The following is a 14300-nucleotide window of genomic DNA, read 5'->3' as shown; positions in this document are numbered from 1 at the left end:
GTGTACATGACAGAAAATACCCAAAAGTGGCACCATTCTAAAAACTAGACCCCTCAAGGTGCTCAAAACCACATTCAAGAAGTTTATTAACCCTTTAAGTGCTTCACAGGAACTAAAGCAATGTGGAAGGAAAAAATTAACATTTAACTTTTTTTGCAAAAAATTTACTTCAGAACCAATTTTTTTTTATTTTCACAAGTGTTAAAAGAGAAAATCAACCACAAAATTTGTTGTAAAATTTCTCCTGAATACGCCGATACCCCATATGTGGGGGTAAACCACTTTTTCAGCACACGGCAGAGCTTGCAAGGGATGGAGCGCCGTTTGACTTTTTCAATGCAGAATTGGCTGGAATTGAGATCGGATGCCATGTTGCGTTCGGAGAGCCCTTAATGTGCCTAAACAGTGGAAACCTCCAACAAGTGACCCCATTTTGGAAACTAGACCCATTAAGGAACTCATCTAGATGTGTGGTGAGCACTTTGAAACTTCAAGTGGTTCACAGAAGTTTATAACGTAGAGCCGTAAAAATAAGAAATCCATGTTTTTTCCACAAAAATGATCTTTTCGCCCCCAAATTTTTATTTTTACAAGGGTAACAGGAGAAATCATACCCCCACAGTTATTGTGCGATTTGTCCTGAGTACGCTGATACCTCTTATGTGTGGGGGAACCACTGGTTGGGCGCATGGGAGAGCTCGGAAGGGAAGGAGTGCCATTTTGGAATGCAGACTTTGATGGAATGGTCTGCGGGCGTCATGTTGCGTTTGCAGAGCCCCTGATGGGCCTAAACAGTGGAAACCCCCCACAAGTGACCCCATTTTGGAAATTAGACCCCCTAAGGAACTTATCTAGATGTGTGGTGAGCACTTTGAACCCCCAAGCGCTTCACAGAAGTTTATAAACGCAGAGCCGTGAAAATAAAGTCTTTTTTATTTCCACAAAAGTGATTTTTTAGACCCAATTTTTAGACCCCCCCAAATAGTGGAAACCCCTCAGTTCTTGCTCCAACCCTAACCCCAACACACCCCTAACCCTAATCCCAACCCTAATCCTAGTTCACCCTAACACTAATTATAACCCTAGCACTAACCCTAGTCCAACCCTAACCCTAGCCCTAACCCTAGTCCAACCCTAACCCTAACCCTAATGGAAAACTGAAAAAAAAAATATTTTCTTTATTTCGTTATGTTGGACTAACTAAGGGGGTGATAAACGGGGGGATTATGGACTATTTTGTTAATTTGGATCACGATGATAGTTTATCATCGTGATCAAAATGAATGAATGGAATCTGCCAGCCGGAGCATGCAGATTCCCGGCGGGCGCACTGCGCATGCGCCCGCCATTTTCTCCGGATCCAAGATGGCGGCGCCCACCGGAGAACGCCGGCGGGACGCGGGACCATCGGGAGGGGACCCTGGACCATGGAGAGGTACCGGGGGGGGTTCGGGGACCCTAGTTCTCTCTCCTCTGATGTGAACGCACAAGAGAAATTTAATGAACAATCGCGGCTTCTTTTTTCTTTTGCGGTTGCCATTATAGGGTTAATAACGGCGATCGCAAAAGCGGGGTCGGTAAAAACCGACCGATTCATGTTCTCTGGGGTCTCGGCTACCCCCGGCAGCCGAGACCCCGGAGAAAATCCGACACTGGGGGGCGCTATTCAATTTCTCCACAGCGCCGTGAATTAGCGGCGCTGTGGTTTTAGTACAGTTAAATACCGCCGTTAAAAGGCATATCGGCGGTTGCTAAGGGGTTAAAAATGCAGTGTAAAAGTAGAGTCCTGGGAAGAAATCAGAGACACAATGTTTCATGCAGACAGGCAAACGGCAATCAACTCTTCAACTGCTTCGAAGTTTCTATATGCAAAATCAAACAGGTTGCTTGGAACAGGAGCAAACATTTGCAGGGTGACAACTCAATGTGCGACATAATAAAATATAAAAGTTATAATAAATCATTTAATAAACCCTAGCCAGACTCGAAATAATAACAATTCAAGGCGAGTAACAAAAGCATTTACATGGGCCTGAACGAGCGCTGATACAATGCTAGAACCATTCAACTGACACTTGGTCGTTTACATGGGCTGATGCAAACGATACAAGGATGGGCAGCCGGTAATATGAACGCTCCTCTCATACAGTTTACATACTGATGGCAGGACTACGTATACTGCAAATACACATCTCCTGTGTATATGGGGAGACGTGATACCAGAGAAGAAGGTGTGATCGGCCAACAAACAAATGATTTCACGGACCTTTGTTTAGCGAATTAGTGGTCTGTGTGAGTTCTTTATCCCCTTCACGACCAGAGGTATTTTCGTTTTTGTGTTTTCATTTTTTGCTCCCCTTCTTCCCAGAGCCATTACTTTTTTATTTTTCAGTCATATGGCCATGTGAGGGCTTGTTTTTTGCGGGACGAGTTGTACTTTTGAACACCACCATTGGTTTTAACATATCATGTACTGGAAAACGGGGAAAAAAAATTCCAAGTGCAGTGAAATTACAAAAAAAAAAGTGCAATTCCACAGTATTTTTTATTTTACCGTGTTCACTAAATGCTAAAACTGACCTACCATTATGATTCTCCAGGTCATTATGAGTTCATAGAAACCAAACATGCCTAGGTTCTCTTTTATTTAAGTGGTACAAAAAAAATCCCAAGTTTGGTAACAAAAAAAAGGTGCCATTTTCCAAGACCCGTAGCATCTCCATTTTTCGTGATCTGGGGCTGAGTGATGGCTTATATTTTGCGTGCCCTGCTGACGTTTTTATTAATACCATTTTGGTGTAGATACGATCTTTTGATCGCTCGTTATTGCATTTTATTGCAATATTGCGGTGACCAAAAAAATTTAATTCTGACGTTTTAAATTTCTTTCTTATTACTCCTTTTAGCGATCGGATTAATACTATTTTTATATTGACAGATCGGGTGATTCTGAACTTAGAAATACAAAGTATCTGTACATTTAATTTTTTTAATTGTTTTATTTTGATTTGGGTGAAAGGGGGGTGATTTGAACTTTTATTTTTTTTTTACATTTTTTAAATATTTGTAAAAACTTTTTTTTTTTTTACTTCTTGCATGCTTTAATAGTCTCCATGGGAGACTAGAAGCTGCAGTTGTGTGATCATCTCTGCTACACACAGGTAATGATCAGATCGCCGTTTGTAGCAGCAATGCTCGGGTGGCACTCATAGCAATCCAGCTGTAACAATCACTATACACTCACTGGCCACTTTATTAGGTACACCATGCTAGTAACGGGTTGGACCCCCTTTTGCCTTCAGAACTGCCTCAATTCTTCGTGGCAGAGATTCAACAAGTTGCTGGAAGCATTCCTCAGAGATTTTGGACCATATTGACATGATGGCATCACACAGTTGGCGCAGATTTGTCGGCTGCACATCCCTGATGCGAATCTCCCGTTCCACCACATCCCAAAGATGCTCTATTGGATTGAGATCTGGTGACTGAGGAGGCCATTTGAGTACAGTGAACTCATTGTCATGTTCAAGAAACCAATCTGAGATGATTCGAGCTTTATGACATGGCGCATTATCCTGCTGAAAGTAGCCATCAGATGTTGGGTACATTGTGGTCATAAAGGGATGGACATGGTCAGCAACAATACTCAGGTAGGCTGTGGCGTTGCAACGATGCTCAATTGGTACCAAGGGGCCCAAAGAGTGCCAAGAAAAAATTCCCCACACCATGACACCACCACCACCAGCCTGAACCGTTGATACAAGGCTGGATGGATCCATGCTTTCATGTTGTTTACGCCAAATTCTGACCCTACCATCCGAATGTCGCAGCAGAAATCGAGACTCATCAGACCAGGCAACGTTTTTCCAATCTTCTACTGTCCAATTTCGATGAGCTTGTGCAAATTGTAGCCTCAGTTTCCTGTTCTTAGCTGAGAGGAGTGGTACCCAGTGTGGTCTTCTGCTGCTGTAGCCCATCTGCCTCAAAGTTCGATGCACTGTGCGTTCAGGGATGCTCTTCTGCCTACCTTGGTTGTAACGGGTGGCAATTTGAGTCACTGTTGCCTTTCTATCAGCTCGAACCAGTATGCCCATTCTCCTCTGACCTCTGGCATCAACAAGGCATTTCCGGCCACAGAACTGCCGCTCACTGGATTTTTTTTCTTTTTCGGACCATTCTCTGTAAACCCTAGAGATGGTTGTGCGTGAAAATCCCAGTAGATCAGCAGTTTCTGAAATACTCAGACCAGCCCTTCTGGCACCAACAATCATGCCACGTTCAAAGGCACTCAAATCACCTTTCTTCCCCATACTGATGCTCGGTTTGAACTGCAGGAGATTGTCTTGACCATGTCTACATGCCTAAATGCACTGAGTTGCCGCCATGTGATTGGCTGATTAGAAATTAAGTCTTAACATACAGTTGGACAGGTGTACCTAATAAAGTGGCCAGTGAGTGTAGGTCTGCTGGAGACCTCTGGTTGACATGCAGACCCATTGGTGACCTGCGATCATGTGATGGAATTACCGATGGACGGGATTAGTGATGTGCTTCCGGTAAGCACGAGTTAAATGCCGCTGTCAGAAATAGACAGCAGCTTGTAACTAGTTAACAGCCGTGGGTGGACTACGATTCCACCTGCGGCTGTTGCAGGCACATGTCAGCTGTATACATCAGCTGTCATGTACCCGGAAAGGTGCGGGCTCAGCGCCGGAGCCCGCAACAAAAAGGGGGAGTCCGACATCGGCGTACTATTATGCCTGATTTTGGAAAGGGGTTGTAGTTTTGTAAAATTTTGATAACATGAAGTGACTTGTTTCGCATAACCATGAGAGATTTATGACAAAGGTATGTCCAGCTTAGTTATAAAATTAAATATCCATTTAACAGCATAAATATTATTCAGTACATGAGATATGGGGTAATTAGGCAATGAAACATAGTAGCAAAGTATACAGTTAAGTATAGGGGAAAACAAGATAATTTTTAATAGGAAATCAAACAGGACAACAGTAATTTCATTGCTATCAACACGGCTGTGGAGTCAGAGTTGGTATAATAAATTGGTAAGGTAGTTCAATGCAGGATGTGCTGAAAATGTTTTTACAAGTATTTGGGAAAGTTCTAAAATGTCGTATAAACGTCTGTTCTGTTCCTGATCTAAGGATCTGGGCTTTTAGCTGAGATGAATCTGTGCTGCACTTTATGTACATGCCCAGTAGTGACCAGTGCTGTGTGGTCGTAGAGTCGGAGTTGTGGAGTCGCAGTCAGGGAAATTGAGGAGTCAAGAGTCGGAAGTTTGGCTTACTAACTCCACAGCCCTGGCTATAAAAAAAAAGAACACAACAACTAAAAACAAGTTACTGGAGTGACAGATACACAGAAAAAAAAGCACAAGAAGAACAAGTCAAAAAGCAGTAGGAAAGTTTTCATAGCTCTGCAGGCTCCACTCATATAATGCAGTCAGTTTTAGAAGACTTTCACTGGCATTCCTCTGTACACCTATATAAGACGACAGCTAAAATTAATTTACACTATGAGAACCCAAGCGACTAATGTGTTGAGAGCTGCACTGGATGTGTCCCTTTGATTTAGCTAAAAACAGGGGGTCCTTAGTACATACTCTGTTTCATGCAGGCATTATACTGTTAGCAGGGTTTTGCTACCTCATCTGAGAGCAGAATGATGTACGCAAAGAGAAACTGAATCCGACCATGTATCATTTACTGGGTGCAGCAGTTCTCACACAATCAGAACCTTGAGATTTAATAATACAGCAGAGCTGAGAAAGCTAACCCCGCCCACAGCAGGCTATGCACATACAATGTCTATAGACAGTGAGCTGCTTATCACAGAAGGGGCGGAGTCGGACCAGGAGGCACGAGCTGCTCTACTCCAGCAATAATAAGCTACTGGTGCTAAAACAATCATTGCAAATAAATAACAGCACGGAGTTTGATAAAAGAGGCATCGCAGAATTGTGTGTTTTAACCCCTACAGCATGCTTTCAGATTACATAGCAAAAACCTGCTGACAGATTCCCTTTAAGACGCCCAGCCTGTTATTCTGAATTGTCTGTTTTAGTAAACTGGTAATTCCATAAATGACCACTACAGGAGCAGTTTTTGCTAAAACTCTGCGTTGCTTTTATTCTTTAATATCCTTCCTACGAATGTATAAATTGTCAACTGCTTGTTACCATTCCCCGTGTAAAAGAGGTGTGTTCCTACACAGTGTTTTACTCAGCACTGGTTGGACAAAGTCAGACTGAGCAGGGACACAGCCCCAGGCCCAGTTATTCAAACATTTCCAAGAGGAATAACAGAGGAACAACACAAAGCTCTAAAGAACCATACCAGGAGAGGTGACAGATCATCTTCAACTTAAACAATCTAATATTCAACTATAAAACTGCAGTGTATCTATGTTCTTTATATAATTTAAGCATTAAATATTATAAAATATTGTATCCCAGTACAAACAATATTCTAATAGTATAATATTGTATAGTCATTAGTCACAGCAGTATAATATATCAATAGGCAAAAAAAAATATACGGTATATAAAAATGTTTTAAAAAAATCTGCTACATAAAAAGAGACACATAGTAAAAAAAACAACTGTAAGGGAGGGATTTATTGTTTTCCTATTTTTCTTTAATGAGACAAATAATAATAATTACAGTGATAATGATAAGAATTGCAATAATAAGAAAAGATGTGAGCAAGCTGCTCATTACCAATTCATTCCTTACATTGCCTCTCTCCTGCAAGGTTGCCCTTTTTTTTGTAGGAAGAAAAAAGAAAAGTCCCCCGGGTAAAAAAATCAATAGTTGTTAATAAAACATCAGGTGTGCTGACATAACTAGGTATGACTATTCCAGTGCACAGGCCTGCTTGAATGCACAGGGTGCCATCACGATTATTCATCCAGGGCAGACAGCCAGCCTGGTGAAAATATGCTGCTTTACAGCGGAGAAACAGAAAGGACGGATAATGAGAATTCACAGAAGGTAATAATAATCAGATTCTCCATGCCCAGTCTGATTATTGATATTACACTCTGCACAATGAGGATAATCATATACAACACAATTGCATTTTTTAAGTCACTTTTTTTCTTTTTATCTTGTAGTATTAGTTGCAATTCTTTAAATTGGTGCTCACGGACCACAAATTTTGTGCAAAGTTAAAAAACAAATGTCTTTTTAAGTTGTTTTTAACCTCTTTTGCAACTTTCTTGTGCAAAAAAGTCAAACGTTGTGCAAAAATTGCATCAAAAAAATCTGGCGTACACAAAATTACTCTAAACACGGGGGACTGAAGTAGATTTTATTTTACTACCACCGAAAGCTATCTACTATTTTCTATTACAAATTATCATTTAGTCAAAAACAGTAATGGAAATGGATGGAATGGAAACAATAAACACAGAATGAATAAGGGATGCTAGGAATAAACACTGTATATAACTTTTCACATTCGTCGTAAACCAGTTGTTCTCTGCCATCGTCTACCACCAATGTAAGTTCTGCCATACTGTAAGCATAAATTACATTTCCTTTTCTTAAGCACATATTTCTGGTCTCCTTCCCCCCCAGTACACTCCCCCTGCTAATGCTAGATCAGCCGCATCACCCATGAAACACTGATGGCGCCCAGCCTACATACGGTGTGTTCACAGGCATTGCAGGGGATCTTGTGAGCTTCTCTCTCTGGCTGTGTACTTTGCACACAGACATAACTGGCTCACAAAGCCTGCCACATTCAGGAACATACTGATGTCAGATCATGAGACGAGTCTCAGGAATGATTGATAGCGGAGGAAAAAAACTAAATATAGGAGGAGCGCTTAGAGCAGCAGTCTGTAGAAGTGAGCATCTTTTTATAGGTGACATAAATGAAGCAGCAATGGCTACTTATGGCCATTGTCATTGCAAGACTACCTGTCATTACGAGGAGAGCCATTGATACCAGCCAATTTTGCGTTCAAAAAGTCAAACGATGCTCCCTCCATTCTGAGCCCTGCCATGCGCCCAAACAGTGGCTTTCCCCCACATATGGGGTATCGGCATACTCAGGAGAAATTGCACCACAAATTATAAGCTTGATACCCTTGTGAAAATAAAAAAGCTTGGTTCCAAAGTAAATTTTTTGTGAAAAAAAGTAAAACGTTCATTTTTTCCTTCCACATTGCTTTCGATCTCGTGAAGCACCCGAAGGGTTAATAAACTTCTTTAACGTGGTTTTGAGCACCTTGAGGGGTGCAGTTTTTTTGTTTCTTTTTTTAGAATAGTGTCAGTTTTGGATATTTTCTGTTATATTGACCCCCAAAACTCACTTCAAATGTGGGGTGGTCCCTAAAAAAATGGTTTTGTAAATTTTGTTGGAAAAATGAGAAATCGCTGGTCAACTTTTAACCCTTATAACGTCCTAACAAAAGAAAATTATTTGCAAAATTGTGCTGATGTAAAGCAGACATGTGGGAAATGTTACTTATTAACTATTTTGTGCGATATGACTCTCTGATTTAAGGGCACAAAAATTTAGTTTGAAAATTGCAGAATTTTTAAAATTGTTGCCAAATTTCCATTTTTTTCATAAACAAAACGCAAGTCATATCGAAGAAATGTTACCACTCACATGAAGTAGAATATGTCACAAAAAAACAATCTCCGAACCAGTGGGATCCGATGAAGCGTTCCAGAGTTATTACCTCATAAAGTGACAGTGGTCAGAATTGTAAAAATTAGCCCGGTCATTAATAACCAACTTGGCACTTTCACCGTTAAAGAGGTTGGTGCTATGCAAGGGAACTTCCTTCGCAGGCAGAGGCTTGGGAAGTGCTCTTTCACGTCCAAAAACTTAATCAGCAATTTATATGCAAATAACGTGTTTTCTCAGGAATACAGCAACAGATAAAAGTTATAGCAATAAATTTCGTTTTCAAAGATGAGCATCCCTATATGTGAAATTTTGGAATGTTGATCTTACTGACAAATTTGCATCAAATACAAATGATCAAAGATTTAAAAAAAAACAAAAAAAAACATTTAATAAAAAAGCTTAAAAATTAAATGGCTGGCTATTTTCTGAAGAAACATTTTCTTTCAGAAAGAATAGTGTACCCATTTTCTAAAAGTTTCTTCAGTTTCATGTACCTATACAAGACTACCCTTCTTGAACCAGATTTTATGGTTCAAACTAAATGATCATATAAAAATAAAAATCACCACTATACAAAGCTACTTCTATGACCTCGGGCTACAAGACCTTCTCAGACTGGGGAGGAATGAAAACTTTCACAAAGTGCATTAAATGTAACAAACAAAAAACATCACATTAGTTGCAAGGAACCATCTTTTTCCACAGACAACCTCAATGACATTAACAGACTGTTTCATATACCGAGCCTTCCATGTCAAATCACACAAAGTATTTTTAAGACACGGGACACATTTTTAAGATATGAACATCCTTTTATTCCAAGAGAAACAAACAAATGGGCTGCTTTGAAAGCAAAGCCTTTCTATCAGTCAAGGAAACACAAACTGTTGATTTCAAGGTGACTAACTGTCGTGGAAGACAGCCGATATTACATGAGAAAATCCAAGAACAAGAGGCAAGACAGGGCAAAGAAATAAAATGAATTTCCACATTGAAATAGCTAAGGGAGAAAGAATGAGGGAAGCAGGAGAAAAGCTTTGAAAGTTTTCTGCTATTCATTTTTGGAGAGTGGAGATTTAGGAGCTCTATCTAATTCTGTGAAAGCCATTTTATCTCCCTTACTTGCTACCCAATAAAGTAAGTGGAGCGGAGCGGCTACATTCCTCCCTCTTGTCTCCTAAATTCATCACGTGCTCATGACATGCTTAGACGTTTTGTGATGGTTTTCAGTAAAGCTGGGTTGTTCCATCACATGCAGTTTTGGGTATTATTTGAAGTTTTGTGCACTACTTGTACAAGTCAAAAAAAACTGTAAGAAATGGATCAGGCATGATGTCCCAGTTCCATCACTTTGCGTCCTCCTGCAGGATAAGGTAAAGCTCAATACGGTTTTAAGAACACCTAGCCTTCATTTTCCTATGTATCCTTTTAGAAACAAAAGCAACATAATGGAGGGAGTTACAAGAAGCCATAGTGTTGTGCCTCATTTAATATGAATTTTTAATTGTGTGTGTCAGCACAGACTTATACTACCATTTCACTCATATTTCCACTGGAAAAAGGCACTAGTCTAAGACCACCAGCCACTAGCAAATTTCATTGATAAGAGTACAGAATAGCAGCACCGAGAAGGTAACCAAACATCGGCATCAGGAGGGAGACAAACCACGACTTCAGGAAGATAACCAAACAGCAGCATCAGGAGGGAGATGAACAACGGCTTCAGGAAGGTAACCGAACAGCAGCATCAGGAGAGAGATGGACAACGGCTTTGGAAAGGTAACTGAACAGTGGCATTAGGAGACGAACAACGGCTTCGGGAAGGTAACCGAACAGCAGCATCAGGAGGGAGATGAACAACGGCTTCAGGAAGGTAACCGAACAGCAGCATCAGGAGGGAGATGAACAACGGCTTCAGGAAGGTAACCGAACAGCAGCATCAGGAGGGAGATGAACAACGGCTTCAGGAAGGTAACCGAACAGTGGCATTAGGAGACAAACAACGGCTTCGGGAAGGTAACCGAACAGCGGCATCAGGAGGGAGATGAACAACGGCTTCAGGAAGGTAATCGAACAGCAGCATCAGGAGGGAGATGAACAACGGCTTCAGGAAGGTAACCGAACAGCAGCATCAGGAGAGAGATGGACAACGGCTTTGGGAAGGTAACCGAACAGTGGCATTAGGAGACAAACAACGGCTTCGGGAAGGTAACCGAACAGCGGCATCAGGAGGGAGATGAACAACGGCTTCAGGAAGGTAACCGAACAGCAGCATCAGGAGGGAGATGAACAACGGCTTCAGGAAGGTAACCGAACAGCAGCATCAGGAGAGAGATGGACAACGGCTTTGGGAAGGTAACCGAACAGTGGCATTAGGAGACGAACAACGGCTTCGGGAAGGTAACCGAACAGCAGCATCAGGAGGGAGATGAACAACGGCTTCAGGAAGGTAACCGAACAGCAGCATCAGGAGGGAGATGAACAACGGCTTCAGGAAGGTAACCGAACAGCAGCATCAGGAGAGAGATGGACAACGGCTTTGGGAAGGTAACCGAACAGTGGCATTAGGAGACAAACAACGGCTTCGGGAAGGTAACCGAACAGCGGCATCAGGAGGGAGATGAACAACGGCTTCAGGAAGGTAACCGAACAGCGGCATTAGGCTAGATTCACATTGCGTTAATGCAGTTCGCTCAAAGCATAGCATTGGCGGACTGTGTTAACGCTACTCCTGATTTGTGATCGCGTTATGCGATCCCGCTAGCGCAGATGCTTCATCTGCGTTAGCAGTGACGGACCCTCAGACGCTGCAGACTGCGTCCGAGGGTCCTTCACGGAATGACGGCAGATTGCTAACGCATGCCGATTATAGCATGCGTTAGCGATGCGCTCGTCTATAGAAGTCTATGGGTGCGTTAACGCATCCGTTAGCGTTAATGCCGCTATGTAACGGATGAGTTAAACGTACACCCTTAACGCAATATGAACCCAGCCTTAGGAGGGAGACGAACAAAGGCTTCAGGAAGGTACCGAACAGTGTAATCAGGAGGGAGATGAACAACGGCTTTGAGAAGGTAACCGAACAGCGGCATCAGGAGGGAGATGAACAACAGCTTCAGGAAGGTAACCGAACAGCGGCATTAGGCTAGATTCACACTGCGTCAATGCAGTTCGCTCAACGCATAGCGTTGGCGGACTGCGTTAACGCTACTCCTGATTTGTGGTCGCCTTATGCGATCCCGCTAGCGCAGATGCTTCATCTGCGTTAGCAGTGACGGACCCTCAGACGCTGCAGACCGTGCCTCAGGGTCCTTCACAGAATGACAGCACATCGCTAACATATGCCGATTATGGCATGCATTAGCGATGCGCTTGGCTATAGAAGTCTATGGGTACGTTAACTCATCCGTTAGACAGCGTTAATGCCGCTATGTAACGGATGCGTTAAACGTACACCCTTAGCGCAATATGAACCCAGCCTTAGGAGGGAGACGAACAACGGCTTCAGGAAGGTACCGAACAGCGGCATCATGAGGGAGACGAACGGCATTATGAGGAAGGTAACCAAATGGCGGCATCTGGAAGGTAACCGAAAGGCAGCATTGGGAGGGAGACAAACGGCGGCATCGGGAAGGGAACCGAACCGCGATGGAATTGGAAAAAAATAAACAGCAGTATAGACCTGAAAAATGGCATCAGTTACACAATGAGCAGATTTTAAAAGTGTTTTTAGATCACATAATAAATCACTTATCCATACAACAGGTGCTACACTGTGTGCAACATTATTAAGCAAGTGAATATTTTGACCATTTTTATGCACATTTTCCAACTCCAAGTGATATAATCTGTATGGTTATTAGATGAAGTAGATCAGGTGATGTGTATTTGAGTAATGAGGAAGGGTGAGGCCTAAGGATACAACGGCCTTATCACCTTTATCAGGATGTACAGAATTATTAGGAAGCTTGTTTTTTGGCCATTTTGCCTGAGGAAGAGATTTAACTGCAAAAAATTGCTTTATGCGTTATAGAGGGATGCAGCACTCTTGGAATTGCTGAGATACTGGGGCCTGATTATGTGAAGGAGAGAATGGCTAATGAAATCAATTATTAACCTTACATATGCTAGTTCAAATGTGGTGTGGCAAGAAGGCATCTGCATCCTGGAACTACGTCCTGGAAGGAATCCTTGGAATGTGAAGTGGATACACTGAAGACCATACATGGAACAGACCTAGAATGGACCAATCACAGACTGACATGATGGCTGCTTAGAAGCTGTGCGACGCCTTCTTCCGGCCTGCTACATGATCTTTTGTTTTGTACTAATAAAATCAGTCCTTGGCCAGCTCTCGCCGAGAAAGGACTACACATCTAGCTCTGTGTCCGATGTAATTCTTCTATGCATGCACTCGGCTCATACTTATTAGGTTACGGGCAGGCAATCACTAAGATCTCACCTTAAGAGATCACCACCCCAATCATAGACCCGCAGACGGACTGGCCCACCGGGAAATCAGAGAATCCTCCAGTGGTCCCACCCCCTGACCAGCTCCACAACTCCTGCCTCCTTCACATTAGTGCCTGCTCTGCCCTGTATTCGGATCGCGTGAACCGAGCGGTAAGTGCGTTTTTCTATACACAGTGCCGGCAGGCCGTCTGCATTGCTCACCAACAAGTGATGTGATGCGAGTGCTTTCTCATCGCCTGCTGCTGCCGGCTTCTATAGATCTGATTGCGCACATCGCTCTCAGCTGCGGAGTGCTCGATGAGATCAATAGAAGCTAGCAGCAACAGGTGATGAGAAAGCTGTCACTTCACAGCACTTGTTGTTGACCAGTACAGACAGCCCGCAGGCATCGGGTATGGAATAACGCAAGCACAGCAAAGCGAGAACTGAGGGGCTGTACAATTGACCCATGTACAGATGGGAATGAGGACCCAGGACTCAGTGTGAGAGCTTTGAGGATGTATTTTCGAAAGGGTTGATGCAACTTAAGTGGGGTCACATAGGGAAGGTGATGTGGGGCTGTGTGGATAAGGGGGTGATGAGGGGCTGTGTGGAAAAGGGGGGTGATGAGTGGCTGTGTGGAGAAGGTGATGAAGGTCTGTGTGGAAAAATGGGGGGATGATGAGGGGCTGTGTGGAAAAGGGGGGTGATGAAGGGCTGTGTGAAAAAGGGGGGGGTGATGAGGGGCTTTGTGGAAAAGGGGGTGATAAGGGGTTGTGTGGAAAAGAGGGTGATAAGGTGCTGTGTGGAAAAGGGGGGATGATGAGGGTCTGTGTAAAAATGGGGGTGATGAGGGTCTATGTGTAAAAATGGGGGTGATGAGGGGTTATGTGGAAAAGGGGGAGTGATGAGGGGTTATGTGGAAAAGGGGGGTGACAAGGGGCTATGTGGAAAAGGGGGGTGACGAGGGGCTGTGTGGAAAAGGGGGGTGACGAGGGGCTGTGTGGTAAGGGGGGACGATGAGGGGCTGTGTGGAAAAAGGGGGATGATGAGGGGCAGTGTGGAAAGGGGGGATGATGAGGGGCTGTGTGGAAAGGGGGGGAACCATCCAGGCTGCGAACCATTCAGGATTGAGCTCGCAGCAACTCAATCCTGAATGGTTCGCAACCTGGATGGATGTG

General features: G+C 43.2%; 1 protein-coding gene across 2 annotated transcripts in view; it reads right to left on the bottom strand.

The window, feature by feature from the left end:
* The window catches only part of VPS41 (VPS41 subunit of HOPS complex), a 397695-nt gene that overhangs the window by 294830 nt on the left and 88565 nt on the right, over positions 1 to 14300 (bottom strand). The gene's annotated exons all lie outside the window — the stretch shown is intronic.

The sequence above is a fragment of the Dendrobates tinctorius genome, unplaced genomic scaffold, assembly GCF_039654945.1.
Source record: "Dendrobates tinctorius isolate UK_male_01 unplaced genomic scaffold, ASM3965494v1 ptg000162l, whole genome shotgun sequence".
NCBI lineage: Eukaryota > Metazoa > Chordata > Amphibia > Anura > Dendrobatidae > Dendrobates > Dendrobates tinctorius.
The sequence above is the reverse complement of the archived record's forward strand: the minus strand, read 5'-3'. Positions and strand labels throughout refer to the sequence as shown.